The following is a 16,668-nucleotide window of genomic DNA, read 5'->3' on the forward strand; positions in this document are numbered from 1 at the left end:
AAGATCGAAATGCGAGAGTCAGTGAATTCGGGTAATACAACATGGCCAGTTCAAGGCCTCGACGATGAGTAGTAAAGTAGCAATCTCGGTTCAAAGTAGAGTTCGGGTACCAAAAAATGAAAGAGTTACTTGATAAGTCATATCGACCCTAAAGGAATGATAAGGAGACATAGTCAACGGAGGTTGTGACTACGGTTCAGTGTGTCAAATAGACCTGTGGAATTAGGTAAAGTTGTCGGTGGTCAACCTGACGAGGAGAACTCATAACCGTTATGATAAAAGGTGGATTAGGAACCGTAATTATAAGGAAATAGAATTCACGGAAGATGATTGGAACTAGATATCGTGGTCTGATTCAAGATTTTCAGAGACAAATCGGTTTGAGACTCTTGAGGAATTTCTTGAAAAAAAAATGATTGAGGATCTAAGGATTCATGAGGAAACTTTAAAGTTATCAGGAGAAATTTGACAAGAATTGGAGTACCGTAGGTGATGAAAGTACCTGCTTACCCTAGCTAGCAATATAGTTACAGATTGTTGTCTTAAAGATTGTGAAAATCTTAAACGTGATTAAGATAATCAAGTAATAACGGATGTGCCAGGATAACGAGTCATAGTAGGAAAAGCTGCAGGCCTAAATCGATTAGAAATTCGAGATTTTTGAGTTTGGAGAATAGAACTCGTATGACTAAACGGTTAGTCTAGATAGCCCTGATGGGCAAAACGGGAGATATGTAGCTAGATAATCACTAACGTGATGTCAACAAATAAGGAGCCTGTCAACATGTGGTACGGGCACTTGTGGTCAATGAAATCCGTGAGAAAATTTAGGAAGTGAGAAAAATACCAGAATGTGCTCTCGGAAGATTTATCGGGATTATTTCTTAATGATAAAATTGCCAATAATAGCTTAAGGTTATTAGATGCTTAACTATAATGGCTTGATTGAGGACGTAAATTATCGAGCTTTGGAAGAGGTGATAATTAAGAGCCGATATCTTTACCTCAAATTTGATGAATTATAAACAGCTGCAAGAGGCTAGGATAATTATGATTGATGTGCGGTCAAGGAATAAGGCATTTTGAAAATCAGCAATAGAGTCATGATTTGATGATTTGACCAAGTACCGTCTGCATTAAAGACACTTTAGTGATTGTGTTTATCGAGGATGTATTAGTGTACTCCTTAGATAGGGAGACGCATGGGAAACATTGAGAATAATGATAGGGAACGTCACGATAGGTGTTGAGACTGAGACTTGCTTGCTAAGTCATGAGCCAATCAAGAAAGAAATAATGAGAGCATGAGGCTCTGTGTCGGGAACGTGAAGTCAAGGTCGAGGATTGGAAGTTCCGAAAAGTAAGATATCCCAGTAGGTTTCCAGGAGACGAGCCAAATGTTTTGAGTAGAGATTGGTTCAAGCAAAGGTCGGTTGCTCTAAAAAGGATCGAGTATATTTAGAGTCAATTGATATGAAATGTTATCACTAGAGAATTAATTCAAGAAATTAGAGGATCAAATGGTTAAATTGATGATATAGAATGTTATTTGAGGATCAATTTGAATAGTGCAATGAATTATCTAAGTTATGAATAGGTATTAGCTTGTCGACCAAGTAACAAAGGAGCAAACGATGCAAGGATATTAGTATTGCTAGACTTGGAAGACAACGTTAGATTTCGGTCGATATTAAAGATTAAGTTACGAAAGGAAGTTTTGGAGACATATAGAATCTATTAATAAGATTTCTTGAGAAAATAGTTATATGATTAGAAGATGATTGTAGTCAATTGGTAGAAACATGCGGTTATATCAGGTAATGAATACCTATGAGAATGAGGAAACAACAATTTATAAATAACCTCGAATAGATTAGCACAAGTAAAGATTTAGCAAATGACTAAGTTTGAGATAACTTAAGGTAAGACATAGCTAGTTTCGAGGATCTGTGATAAACGAGATGATATGGTAGGACCACTGACTTGTTATGGCAGACTGGAAGCCTATGAAACAACCCCGTGATGACAAGATATGTGATGTTTGAGGATTTAAGGACGCATGATGACATAAAAATATTTCTTTGAGAATCAATTTGATAAAAGTTAAGATATATCGAGATCAGGGACTTCTGTGCTAAGGTTGGAAGATTATCAAAGCATGATTAATTAGTTCAGGATAGATGACATCGAGGAAATCAGAATTAAAGAAGTGTCGATTGGATAACAAATTGAAAATTGATGATGTGGATATGAGAGTGCAGGATCATTACGATGATAAGTGTACCGCCTTAGATAGGAGTTCAGGTTAGGACTCGTGGCTAAGGACCGAGTTATGCGGTTAAAATTTGAAAGGTATGCATGGTCGACAAGTGAACTTGTCTACCGGTTGATGAACATGGTCAACTCAAGGGTTCAGATTTTGATATGTGCATTGGTATTCACGAGTTTCGAGTGGGATCTTCTTTATTTGATCAATCAGGTGTTGATTCCGATGATGAAATTTTGAGATTTAAGATATGTAGCAAATTTCGAGGACGAAATTTTTGTAAGGAGGGGAGAACGTAATACCCCATGTTCGTATGTAGTTGCCACGTAATTTCGATGAGTTTAGGATACTGAAAAATTGAATTAATAGCAGTTACAAGTACCGAATCAACTGCAGGGAGTGTCTCGGGGTAGAATTATCTAAGAAAAATGATATGGTTTCGATGAGCGTTCCGAGATAGAATTTATGGTATCAAAAGAAATCTAATCGGGAATAATTTTCGGTACAGTTAAAATCCAACTGTCATTTAGGCTGCAAAACCGAATTATTGCAGGAGGCTCCCGAAAAATTAGCGGAACCCTAGGGGGGCTCCGGTTTTTCGTAAGGATCAACCCTTCAGTGGTTTCGGGATGAAACGACAGCCCGGTGAGGACACTGGGATGAAATTGTCAATATCGAGTAATCTTGAATTATTAATTTTTGTGTTTTCAGCATTTTAATGCCAAATAATTCAGTGTTCAAGGATATTATGGTAATTAGAGAATTATTTTAATAAATGTAGGGTTAAAATTGGGCATTTATATATATATTCATTTATTATAAAGTAATATATATACATATACAATATATGTATACACGTATGGTAGAGGCTCTGTAAAACGCAACCCACGCCTGTGCAAATTTTGGAAGCCTTTACACGCAAACTCCATGCCCGCCGAGATTTATGGGAGATTTTTCACGCCAAGAAGATTTGCACGCAAAGGGGTACGGCCAGTGAGGGGAGGGATTAACTGAGCGCCTATAAATAGGGAGCAATTGGAGAAGAAGAAGCACGGGAGCTTCGGCCAAGAGCTTCGGATAGAGGGGGGCCGAGTGATGCGAGAGAGAAGGAGGGATCGAGCTCGGGCTGGACGTTCCGAGAGAGAGAGAGAGAGAGAGAGCGAGATGGAAGGAGGTGGGCCGAAGTCGGCCATGGCTGTTCGCGAAGCAAGCTCGAGCAAGGCAGCTGGAGCGATCGAAGGCACTGGCAGCAGGTCGAGGCAGCGACTATGGGTGCGGCGTCCGGCGAGGGCTAAGGCGAGCAGCAGCACCGGTCAGCCATGGCCGACGCAAAGCTGCTGGGCGCGAAGCAGGTGGAGCCATGGCCGTGGGCAGCGGCTGTGGCTGGCCGCGATGGCGGTGGTCGCACGGGCGGTGGCTCGCGGCGGAGGGCATGGCGCGAGCGGCAACGGCGCTGGCAGTGGCTCGCGGCGGCGACGGTAGCTGGTGCGTTGCAGACGTTCGCGAGGAAGCAGGGGAGGGAAGAAGAAAGAAGAAGAAGGAAGAAGAAAAAAGAAAAAGAAAAAGAAAAAAAAAAGGGAAAATGATGGGAAAAAATCCCATAAAAAATAAGAAATTATGTTTCGGTGATATCCCGGAGATTTTGGTGAGAAAAACAGCCCGGGCACGCGTTTCAAGGATAGGGCACGCATATCGAGGAAATCCGAGATGCTAAGTTAAGGTGAGTAAAATTCCCTAGAAAATTTCAGAAATTCCAGAATATTATTTTATAAATTTTCGTAGTGAAATATTTGAGAAAATATTTTTAGAAATATTTAATCTAGATTTATTGAGGAAAAATAGGAAGAAATAGAGAGAAAATTATAGAAAATGCCAGTAATAATGAAAAAAATAGGTTTTAATGTTTATTTAAATAATTATGGTGATTAGGATACTTCGAGGCTGAATTTGAAGAGACTCGTGCAAATTTTGAGGTTGGCACGCAAATCGAGGCAAGGCACGAATTTCGAAGTAGCCCGATAAGCTCTAGAAAGTAAGTGGTACTTCCTCGAAAATGATTTCATCATATTGACATGCCCTAATATGTATCCATCACGTAGACTACATATATGACTATGAAATGCATAAATACACGTTGATATCATTGATCACATGCATATGAGGCCGTATGGGGTACGAACTGGCACCGCTGCCTTACCAAGGGTGCACCCATACACCCCGGCTTCGAAAGAGGTAGCCGCTAAAATGGTAGGTAGCATGAGAGGTGCAGTTGACACCTACGATGAAAGACATTGCATACACTCATGACATAGCATTATGTACCCTTACTTAGATGGTTCATCATCTAACTTGGGTTCGCCCCTGGAACATTCAACGTTCCAGTCGAGACTTGCAGAGATGATTCCGAGATTGGTGAGATGTAGCGACGCGAGACGTCGAGAGGCGAGTAAATGTACCATGTTGTAATATGAATAGTTTAAGAATTATGTACATTGCATTTATTTTCAGAAGCTTATGTAATAATTTTGTAATAAACACTATGTTCGGTTATTTATGTAATGCCATGAGCAGGTTCGGTTCAGCTTCCTCTTTGTATTTATTTCTAGTGTAGATATCTCGCACTAGATAAGGTCTTAGGGAATTTCGAGATAATGTAAAGATAAAAAAAAAAAAAGACCAAATTTCCTAAGGCATAACACGCCCTGAAAGAGTGGGCTGTTACACCCCCCCTTGAGCACATGACGTCCTCGTCATGCGACCTTACAACTGGTCCCAGATCTCCCCCCGATGCATGGCCGATGTGGGATTTGCCTAAGGTGCCTACACGCACCCCCCCTCAAGGACTCAGCTTCCTCACTAAGGTTTGCCCCACCATCGCGCTCAGAGGCTCGAGGGTCGGCTCTGATACCATTGTAACATCCCGTTCGAGTGATAGGAAGATCCGGAACAACTTATCCTAATGGGCCTACACGAACTTTCTAGGGGGGTCACCCATCCCTGGATTACCCCAGGTCAAGCACGCTTAACTTGGGAGTTCTTTGCCAACATTTAGCCCAAAAGGTATCTAACTGGTGTTATTTTCTTCCTTACACTATCCTCGATATATACTAACTTCTCTGGGCTCTTGGGGTATTACATTCTCCCCCCTTTGAGCACTACAGTAAGGATATTTTTTATTTTGAATCGAATTGAATAAATAATTACATAACCCAGATTAAATGAAATTTAAACCCCAGTGCATTTATTAATTAATTTTTCTCACAAAGAATTCAATTTTTCATTTATTTTTTTTTATTCATCTGATTAATTAATTGGTTCAACTTAGGTTAATTTAGAATTGTTTTGGTATTGTGATCTAGTTCTCGTGGTATCGACATCTTTTTATCACTATATGCATATTTGACTAGGGTACACTTGTCTGAATTAATTGTGCATAAAATCACACATCAAGTTTTTGGCGTCGTTGCCAGGGACTAGTTTATTACATATCGAAACTACATAAGTTAGCCTCAGATTGAACATCTATATATTTTACTTTATGATTTAAATATTTTTATTTTATTTTATTTTTTTCATATTTAATTTTTAATTTATACTTCTTTTCTTTCTTATTTTTAGGATTTAATTTTATTTTATTTTCATTTATTTATGATTATTTTTATTTTACTTTACTTTGTAGGAATTTTTTTTATTTTTAATTTTTAATTCTTAACTTTTTCAAGAAATGGTGCCTAACGGTTATCAATAGGGCAATGAGAGAGTAAATACAAAAGGAGTTGACTTTTAGGTTTCAACAATGAATGTTTCTCTTTCTTATTTTCTTTCTTGTGAGCTTTGTGGTCAAGGGGGACATATTAGTGTTGATTGTGAAGTAGGAAATCCTTTTTATTTTTCCTCTAAACAAACTGATTTTATTTCTTATGGTGGCAATAGGTCCGATTTCAATCTTTACTCTGACACTTACAATCCTTGATGGTGGAGCCATCCTAATTTTTTTGGGGGGGTAATGATCAACAACAAGAGCTTCCATGTTTTCAACAGCATCAAAATCCACAAGAAAAAAATTCAAATTTGGAGGACATGATGGAAAAATTTATCAATAGTACCGAGGCAAGACTTCAAAGCATGGAAACTCAAATTGGACAACTTGCCCAAACAATTTTGGAAAAGCCACTAGGAGGAGTGCCTAACAATATTGAGGAGAATCCAAGGGAACAAGTAAAAGCCGTCACTTTGCAAAGTGAAAAAGAACTTGAAAAAGAAGAAAAAAGTGAAAAGCTTACAAAAGAGAAAGAAAGCCAAGATCTTGAAGCCAAAGAAGAAGACCATGGGTTATCAATGAATAACAAGGGAAGTTCTTCTATTCTTAATTTAAAATCTTTTGAAACCCCTCTTCCTTTTTCAAAAATATTTTTTACGGCTAATTTGGTTCAACATGCTATTAAATTTTTAAAAAGGTTTAAAAAGTTTCATATTAAGATTCATTTGCTTGATGTTATTTCTATAATGCCCTATTATGACAAAGTATTGAAGGAAATAATGGCAAAGAAGAAAAGGTTGGCTGAATTTCAACCTCCTTGAAGAATGAGATATAGTCAAGCTAATAACTATAAAGAAGCGCTTGATGGGAGGCAACCCATTCGAAATATTATTTATTTTTTTTATTTGTATTAATTTTTAGAATATTCTTAGATTGATTTCTTATTTTATTTTTTTTTCTTTTCTTCTTTTGAGGACTTGTTGATTCCAGAAATCTGGCCTCTCTTCTTCAAAAGAATAAGCCCAACAATCTTCAAGCATCCCAAGAAGACCTACATCAAGGGAGTATTGCTTTTCTTTTCCTCTTTTCTTATTTTTAAACATTGGGGACAATGTTTAATTTAAGTGTGGGGTGGAAAATTCAATATTTCTCAAAATTTTTTATTGAAAAAAAAAAGAAGAAATATATAACATGCATGAATGATGAGTTTCTTTAGAAAAAATATTTTATTTTTATATTTAGGCAGATTTCATGTTTCCTATATTAACTTTGGTTAGTTAATTCAAAATTGGGAACTGTTATATTCGATTATTGATTATAGATTTAACAATGCTAAGGAAAAGGAATTGATTATGCCGGATTATCATGATTGTTGAAATATATGCTTCTTGATAATATTCATGGGATTTTGTGATTATGCATGATTGATTATGTGAGAATAATATTGTGATTATTTCTTGAAACTAGGCCTAAACAGAATTGAAATAAAATGGGATGAAAAAGAAAAAAAGAAAAAAGAAAAAAAATTGTTATTACTATTTATCTACTCCTATGTTTTGAGCTGCGTAGTGGTAACTGGGTTGACAGTGTGCTCCTGCATCATCCTTCACGTCAAACGATAGTTCAAAATATGAGTATGCAAATGCATTCTAAGTAATTATTTAGAGGAGTAGCCGGGTGTCTTTATCACAAAATGTCGACATTCGCGTCAAAAGCCAAGTAATGCTTAGAAAATATTGATTCAAAAAAAAAAAAAAATCATCCTTATTACTCCTTATGTTTGTAGTAGTGGAGAGAAGTGATTGCAAGAAAGCTATTATATGATTTAATTGTGTTAGTTATAAGGTTTCATGAATTAATTTTGAAGTATGCATGACATCAAAAGTGATAATTTTGCATGACTAATTCTTTCAATTAATACTTTTGGATTTAGAGTTGATATGATAATATGGATGGTAATCAATTTTGAGATTAATTATGCATTGATATGTTATTGGATTCTTGATTTTGGCCTAGCGTGAAAATGAAATGTTTATTTTTTTAATTCTTTCTTTACTTTGCTTGAGGACAAACAAAAGGTTAAGTGTGAGGGTATTTGATAGGGCTTAATTGTTTACATATTTTTATTTAATTTTTATCTTAATTTTATGCTAATTTTCCTACATAAATGTGTGTTTATATGGATTTTATATTATTTTAATCTTATTTTGTAGTAATCCAGCAAAGAAAATAATTTTGAGAATTTGGGGGTAAAACAAAAAAATATATATTATAAAGTTAATTTTAAAATTAATATTACAAATTAAAAAATAAATAAATATTTTAAATAATTAATATTATAATATAATTAAAGTTACAATATATTAAATTATAATATTTATATATATTATATTTTATCTTATATTATTTATATATATAATATTACAATAAAATAACTATTATATATAATATATATATTAATAAATGGCATGAATGCCATGTGCATCTTTTCATATATATATATATATATATTATTAAATAACTCCATGCGAGTAGCGTGAAATTGGAGAGTTTTGTGGGCTAGGGCAGCCATGTTCACCTATATATAGATTGTTATATTATAATTGATAAGGGGAGAAGGGAGAGTTCTAGGCGGCGAACACTGGGAGAAGGCTGGGAGGCGCAAGAGATTTAGAGATGGAAGAGCAGATTAAAAAATTGGAAGCCAAGTCTCATGCATAAGAAAGCCTCTCGCACACAGAAGGCCTTCACGCACGGCAGAGCTGATCCAAGACAGGGAATTTCTTCTTTCTCCATTTAATTTTTTTATTTTAATAATGACTAGTTAATTTATTTTAACTAGGGTTTGGATGGATTTTAATATTGGGATTATGTGATTATTTGTTTAGTTTGATTCAAAACCCGATTATTATTTGTGTGAGGAATTTATATAGTTGCGTTTAATACTTTAAAAGATTGACCATTTTTAATGATTTAATGATTTATGCATGACTGATTAAAGGATTATTATAAATTAGATCCAAAGGCAATATAAATCACATGTTTGACTATGAGATCGAAAGATGATTAGCTCATGTGTGGGAATCGAGGAAACTTAATGAGTCAATTCCCCTTCCGAGATTAAAGGTTTCCAAAGAACTTAATGCTTATTTATTTCGTTGATATCTGCTCAGAAATCTGACAGTGAAATTGAAGTAATAAATGATTAATATGACTTAAGAAAGCTTATTAATTAATTGAGGGAAATCCACCATCACATGCAAATAATTATAAAATACTGTAAGGGTATTTTTTATTTTGAATCGGATTGAATAAATAATTACATAACCCAGATTAAATGAAATCTAAACCCTAGTACATTTATTAATTAATTTTTCTCACAAAGAATTCAAATTTTTATTTATTTTTCTTTTTATTCATCTGATTAATTAATTAGTTCAACTTAGGTTAATTTAGAATTGTTTTGGTATTGTGATCTAGTCCTCGTGAGATCGACATCTTTTTTTTATCACTATATGCATATTTGACTACGGTACACTTGCCTGAATTAATTGTGCATAAAATCACACATCATAGCACATTGTCTTAAACAACTTACAGCAAAAACAAAATACCTTATCCAATTCATTTGAGTATACTAGCAATTTTCTGTCATAAGTCTCTCCATTAGGTAACTTTTTCATGTAATAAGTCAAGGAAAAATATCTAAAATTTTCATCCCTGGGAAATTTGATATTATTATCTCTTGCAGGACTTTTTTCCACAAGTAAAGCTCTCATTTTTTTATCTAGATTATCCCAAATTATAGGATAAAAAATGTTTACGGGAAAACTTAGTTCTACACCCTTAAGTTCAGTGTCTTCATTATTTGAAAGATGATCAAAATCTTCATTCTCAACATGTTCATCTTCACCTAAGTCACCTACATGTGCATTAAAATCATTCTCAGTTCCTACCAATTATTCCACATGATTTTTTTGTTTAGATTCATTGACTAAATCGTTATCAATTCCTACAAATTCTTCAACATGATTTTGCTGCTCATATTCATTGAGTAAATCTTCAGTTGAGTTATCAAATGAATTATTTGTTTTGTTTTGAAAAAATTTATCCAAAGCTCCATTTTGAGATTGAGTTAATTCTTCTCTCTGTCTTTTTCTTTTTCTTTTTTGACTTCCAGATGGGTGTTTCTTACTAAGCATTGTTACTTGAAAACAGAAACAATACAAGAAAAGTCAATGCAATTTTAATACTTCAAAGAATAAACAAAGAACGACATAACTTGGAATTTGAGAAACCCCCTTTGAAAAATCCCCCTCCATAGAAAGTTCACAAGAATCAGCTTAGAATCTTAGATCAGCAGACTTGAAAAGTCCTCCCAGCACTAAGTGGACTTGAAGTCCGCCTTCAAGTCTGTTGAAGGCGGACTTCAAGTCCGTCCAACATTACTAGGCGTTCTTTTTCTTGAGGAACGGAACAACGTCTTTTTTTTTTTTAAATATTAAATTAATTTATAGTTATAATAATATAATATAATACTTACTAAAAACATTTTGGGCCCCCCTGAATAATGAGCCTAGGGATATCGCACTGACTACCCCTGTTCAGAGCTGGGCCTACAAATGTTAAATGTTAAATGAAAATAAATTTTATCTTGAAATCTAATGTTAAAAATCTTTTGATAAATTTTTTTATGGTACTTAGAATATTGTATTTTTATCTGATTAAAAATAATGTTCAAAAATATTTTCAAAGAGCTTAAAAGAATAAAAACGAAATAAGGTTTAAGTTTTGAGTCAAGTGTATATCTCTCAAGTTTACATCTTTCAATTTCAAATAAGGATCAATGAGAGATTAAATAAAGTGATATTGGAAATCCTATCTCAAGGCAAATGACAAGTATCTCATGTTTTTGTATTTTTATTAAAAGTTCAAAATGTTTTTAAATGAGTTTGAAGTTTAAGGCAATAAAAGTTTTTAAAGATAGTAAAAGTGTTAGTCAATTGAATTTTTTGATCTGTCAATTGGTGGGTTGATATGGTTTCTGTCGGTCAACTAATCCTCTTTGATCAAGCTTCTAATAGCATGCCCATTGCATAGATCTGTCGACTATTGCTTTTCATCTGTCACTTGACAGATTGTATGTATGCTTTAATATTTTCATATAGCTTAAATCGGTTGATTGATTCGTTTTCATCTGTCGATTAATTTTTTAAATTAATGCTTAAATCATACGCCTATCCATTTCCACTTGTCGCCTGACAATGTGCATGTTTTCATAGTTAAAATCATTTCCCATTGATCAGTCGATTAGCTCATTTCATCTGTCGACTAACTCATTTCATCTGCCAGATAATACATTCAATCAGTCGATTAATTCAAGTCATCAGTCGCCTGATTAATTCACAAAAAGCAAATAAAGACTAGTTTTACAAATCCAACGGCTCAAAACAGCTAGTTTTCTCTTAAATCTTGTGGATCACTTATAAATACAAGTCAAGAATGATCAAGAAGAAAAAAATGGACGGGAATGAAGTGAAGTGAGCTTGCAAAATTTATTCATCTTCTCAAATTGTATTTGTGCTTTAATTTTTCTTTCTCAAAGGTTTTGATTATCATTTGTATTATCTTGTTCAAGTTTTGTATCATTTTGAGAGATCATTGTAACTAAGAGATTCATCTCTTATTATTTATTTCTTGTATTTCCTAACTGTGTAGCTAGATGGCCTACTCGTATAAGTAAGAGGTTGTAATTCCTAGTTTTGGACTAGAGGATCTACTTGGTTTAAGTAGCGAGTTTTAGTGGATTGAGTTCAAAATCCTTAGTGAAAAGGTAAAGTATTGGATTATGCTTGATTTAAGTAGAACCATTATAAATCCTTGTGTTCATCTCTTGCTTATGTTTTTTTCTTCATTTATTATTTCAAGCATTTTAATAATCCTCACTTGCATTAAATTTTTATTTTTCATCAAAAGAATTTCAAGTTTCAAGCTAATTTTTAAATAACCCAATTCACTCTCCCCCTTAGGTTGGTGTTATAGCATTTCAAACCTATCAATTATAAGATGACATTTATTAGATGTCATTTATAAGGGAATCCTTTACTAAAAAGATTCATAGCCTCTATCTGCTGGTAGATTCACATTTTAAGTTCCTAGTCCTCTTTAATGTCTTTTTTGATGCCGCTTCATGACTACATCTATCTTATTCCATTTTGCCGGCATATGCTTCTGTTAAAACAAGCAAACTTCCACTTAAATGAAAGCAAAAACAGATAAGATACCATTGGTTAAAGCTAACTCACTACACCATAGTCATAGTCTAATTGAGAAAAGAAATTCAACCCTCACAAGATATCATTCCTCTCTTTTCATCTTGAATAACTCTTACTCGAGAAGTAAAAGCAGGTAGGAAAAGAGCCTTTACGCCTACTAGAATAGAAAGTTGGGTTGGTTTAATTTGCAGTGGTTGTGTCCTTTTTTTAAATAGCATTTGAGTGAGGGTCGAATGCTTATTTCCAGCCCTTAGCTTTCACCTTTTTTATTATGACACCCTAAATTTTATTTAATTCTATTTGCACCCTTGAACTAGTCAATTTCACGCCATATGAAGACTTGGCCAGCGTGGCTCATAGCTCGTGATGTGCACTTGCCTAGTAAAGAGTGGTGGTTGTATTTGTATTAAAAAAGACCCATCCAATCCTTATTTCCTTCATTTTCTCTGTCTTTTTTTCTTCGGTTTCTTTCCTTCAACTTTGATAGCCACTGTTCATTTCTTCCCTATAAAATCGCTTTTAATGTTTTGCTTCAAATCCCAGATTCCAAGCCATGTATCCTACAGTTCCAACCATTAAATAAAAGGCAGACACTAAGTTGCATTCAATTGCCATTGTGGGAAACTAGCAAATTTGAAGGTATCATATATAGAAGCAAACCCAGGAAGGAGGACATTCGGGATATAGGGTAAGACTGGAGAAAAGGTGATATATGATAGAACAAGTAGCATTATGCTATAGTTTTGAAGCCTATCTTTGGGGAAAAAGTGGGAAGCTTGACAATTGTTTTAGATAGAGAACCTGTCAAATCAACCCATTCCCACAATTGAGAAAAGAAAATATTTTTTATGTTACTAGTGCGTTCATGTTGCACATCCTTTGTACCCCTGCACCCAATGGCGGAGCCACCTTATGGCCAGCTGCGGCCAAGGCCCCAGCTGGCTTTTTTATTTTTTTATTTTTTATATATAAAATTATAAATAATTATAATTTAATTAGGGTTAAAATTATAATTTGGCCCCATCTATATAAATATAACTGTCAAAATTAATAAATTTAATAATTTAAATTATGTATTTTAAAAATTAAATAAAAATAAAATTACAATTTTTATAACTGTTGTGTTGTGATTCTCAAGTCTATTCAAATTTTATATATATATATATATATTATGGTTATTGCTAAATGCAGAAAAAAGAAAGATAAGGTCAAAGATAACAAATAAATAAAAAATGAGTGAAAATTAAAAAAGTTTGAATGGACTTGAGAAGACAAGGGAGGCTGAGGCTATGAGAGATTGGCAGATTGCAGGTGCAATGATGCACCTGCAAGGAGAAATAGGGAAAATCAATTGGGGGGGGGGGGAATGAAAATCTTTCTCCCAGACATAGACATCGAGATATATATGAAATTTATATATAATATGTTGTATAATATATATTAATATTTAATATAAATTAAAAAAGAGAAGCAAAACGTCCCTTCCTCTTCAAATTAGTTTTTTTTGTCTTCCTTCTTCTCTCAGTTCTCTGTTTCTTCACTTTTGCGAATCCTATTTGTCCATTTCTAATTCTTAGGTTCTAGTTTCTCTATTTCATTCATCTATAAGAGTCACAACACATCAGTTGTTCAATCTCTCCCTTAAACAAAAGCTATTGCTTGAGGAATGAGGATCATTAGAAACTAATGACTAATTTACTTATTAGTATTCACTAGCGAGGTATGAAGTATCAATCACTTCCTTTAATTTTTTTCTCTTACAATAAGTATTTTATTTATCGATTATAAAAAATGACTCACCCATATTATTTTGAATTTTTGTATGTTTATGTTGCAAGTTCTAAAAAGTCTACTAGTCCAATGGATCGAATACATGAGATTGATCTTATTATTTATTGCCTTTGCCCTTTGGCCCTTTGCCTTGATGTTCCAATGATTTTGATTATGAAACAGTTTAATAGAATAATAAAAAAAAATATTTATCGAAGCAATTATCATTGCAAATTTTTATGTCAAACTAGATATATTATTATTACTTCCAGCTCCTATCCCTTTTTCCTTTGCCGAATTGCTTTTTGGCTTTTGCTAACATAAGGTACGCTACATACATCCCATATAATATAATATGCTATAGAATTCAAAGTATTATTAATTTTATCTTGTGTGATTAGTAGTAGTAGAATCCAGTACAAATCTTATTGATTCTATAGCTAGGTTGTATTTGTATGTTGTTTGTGAAATTATGAATTTAATTTTCTTATGATTTGCTGTAATAACCCAAAATTAATGAAAGTGTAAATTAAATCTACCTAGATTAAATTTAGTTAATTATTTAATGTGATATCATTTTTGTGTACTTGTGTGCGTGTGCATGGAGGTTTAAGAATGGCCAGTGGCCATGTTTTTCAAAGAAGAGCAGAGGAACAGAGAGTGAGAGATAGAGATCGGGGGGGCTCAAGAAATGAGCAGAGAGTGAGAGATAGGGTAGGAGAGGGAGATGGAGAGAGAGCTCGCGAGAAAGAGAGAATGAGAGACCGAGAGAGGGGGAGAGAGACACAAAGTGCAAGGCCGCCATGGGAGGCTGGCCGAGAGCTCGGCCATGGCAGCCGAGCACCTCATCGCGGCCATGGGCGATACGGAGCAGCGGTGGCGGCGGCGACGCGAGGTAGTAGCAGCGGCTGGAGCAGCGAGGGCCGTCCATGGCAGGCGGCTGTGCGCAGGCGGTTGCGCTAGGAGCTCGGCCGCGCCACTGGTGCGCTGGTTCGGGCGAGGAAGAAGGTGCGGGGGAGGCAGCGCAGGGAAGAAGAAGAAGGAGAGGAAGAAAGGAATAAGAAGAAGAAGAAGAAGAAGAAGAAGGAGAGAAAGGAAGAAGAGAAGCAGCGCGCAGGAGCAGGGGCGCGGGAAGAAGAAGAAGAAGAAGAAAAGGAGAAGAAAAAAAGAAGAAATGGAAGAAAAGGAAAATGAGGAAAAATAATAGGATTTTGGGATTTTTCGGCATAGGAAGTGATCAGGTACGTGGGTAAAAATTAATAGAAGCATGTTATATTTTAATTATAAATTTTACGTGATTAAAATTAATTAATTTGAGTCCCGATTGTGTTATTTGCTAGAAAATGATTTAATTTGCATCGGGAGCTCGAGTGAGGTCGAAATCAGCTGATTTCAGGCAAGTTCCTAATGCTTTCCTCGTATTCTTTAATTCCCGTGAGAAACCCTGTGATTTCTCGTATTTTATACCTTCCCTTCGTCTGTTTCGACTCGTTTATTAATTATAGAATTTTGAGTCGTTTGATTTAAATTTAATTTATGAAGGTGGCTTCGAGGATTTTATTAGTGTGAATTAATTTAAAATAAATGCGAGACTCGTTGGGATTTTAATTGTGGTGCGCCTACGTGGGATTTTAGGCTGTTAAATTATTTATATTACGCGGTTAGATTTAATTAATGCGAGCCATGGATTTATTAATCGCTATTAAACGTTTTACTTCGCAGCGGGAGTGCAAGAAAGAGAAGAAACGGCCGTGTAAAGGCAAGCTCCTAACCCTCTCCTCGTGCTTTTCAATTCTCGTGAAAGACCCCGTGATTTCTCGTATTTAGTCTTCTCCCTTACTTTGTTTTGGCACTTAGCCTTATCTATTGAATTATTATTCATTTGTTTTAATTAAATTAAATCCGAGACTTCTAGCATTTTATTTGTTGTGAGCCTATGGGGGTTTGTACCGCCCCCATTCCTTCCGGAATGATGCTGAACCCAGTTGGGGAACTAGGTTCCTAGTCGTGCGGGCTTACTTACAGTTTTTCTCAGATTTATTTATGGTTCGGTTAGAGCTATTGAGCAGTGGGGTAGGGGTCGGTTGTTGGTGACGTTGGGGTAGACTATGGTACGGCCCTGATCTGGACCGTCGGGTGGACACCCCTAGTCACTGGCCGTTGACCGGTGCCGGGCACTGCTGACTAGCTCTGCCGGTATGTGATTTACTGCATGATTAGATACATTGTATTACTGTTCATGATTTGATATGCACATGGGTACGGGATGCATATTGGGATATCCATTTATTGAGAATGCTTGGACACGGACATTCTAGTTTGGTTATGTTGCATCCACCGCGAGCATATGCATGGCGTGTGGTTTACTATGTGGGCGGAGCATGGCCTGATGCCTGGATGTATGGGCGCCTTGTATCACGTTGATGCTCACTACGCCATTGCATTTTTATGTGCATTGCATGGATACTGGTAGTATTTAGTTCTCGGACGGGAGTACCGTTCCGAGGGAGCCTATGGCTCGGTTGTCGGGAGTACCGACGGATACAGGTGACGGGAGTACCGGCCTGGGACAGCGCGCGCAGGTTTGTGGAGACATT

The sequence above is a fragment of the Diospyros lotus genome, chromosome 2, assembly GCF_014633365.1.
Source record: "Diospyros lotus cultivar Yz01 chromosome 2, ASM1463336v1, whole genome shotgun sequence".
Lineage (NCBI taxonomy): Eukaryota > Viridiplantae > Streptophyta > Magnoliopsida > Ericales > Ebenaceae > Diospyros > Diospyros lotus.